A 940-nucleotide genomic window follows, 5' to 3' on the forward strand; every position below is an offset into this window, starting at 1 on the left:
AAGTTGTTGAAGAAAAGAACAGCTCTAAGAGAAATAAGAAACAGTTTTCAGTCAGCAAAAGTGCTAGTTTTTAGAGGTGCCTCCTTTTGCCAAATGTTCATGGAAGTTCTCCTCCATTTCATTTTTGCTGAACATGCAATTTATTCTCAGCTACTAGCAATCAGATGCTAAGACTGGTCTTTGAAAAAACAAGCAGCACCTGTAAAGGAACTGAATATTTTGCTGAATAATTTTTTACTTGCTAAATAATTTTTTACTCACATCTCAAACCATTTATTCTTCGGCTAGTCTGTTAGTACCCAGAGTATTTTCTTTACTTCGGTCATACCTAGTAAAGATTAAAGGATTAGCTTCAGATTTGCTGTTTTTTTTTGTTTTGTTTTTTTTTTCTCATTGACATTTCCAGAGAGGAAATCCCAGATTATTTTCTTCTGATACAGTTACAGTAACATACAGTTATACTCTCAGCCCATAAATTGCACAACAGTGTTCTTCTGAAGGCCAGTGATTTAACATTACTCAAGAGCTTTGGGTCATAACCATTTGGCTGAGGTCCATAAGTGACATTTTTGTATACATATCTGCACCTCTGCACGTGCCTCCTTAACAAGGCAGGCATTAGAATATTCCAGCTAATACTCCAGACTGCATATAAAAGCCAGAGTCTTCAACATTTTCCAGTTCAGTGTCCTGGTGTCCTGCCTTACAGCATCAGAAGGGCTGCACCTGGAAAAAGCAATATTTTATAACTTATTCTGCCCTTCCAGCACAGGGGACATTGCTCCTTTCAGCTAGTAAAAAAGGAGAAGCAAAGGTAACTACTCTTACCAGCCTATTATCATGGACTCCTCACATTACTCACCGGCCTGTATGGTATTTTAAGATGAAGAAGATATTTTATAGGTTAAATCCTGTATCTCATATCTTTATTTTACATCCA

The sequence above is a fragment of the Pezoporus wallicus genome, unplaced genomic scaffold (genome assembly GCF_028554395.1).
Source record: "Pezoporus wallicus isolate ANWC-B61680 ecotype Strahan unplaced genomic scaffold, APGP_CSIRO_Pwel_v1 contig_4463, whole genome shotgun sequence".
Lineage (NCBI taxonomy): Eukaryota > Metazoa > Chordata > Aves > Psittaciformes > Psittacidae > Pezoporus > Pezoporus wallicus.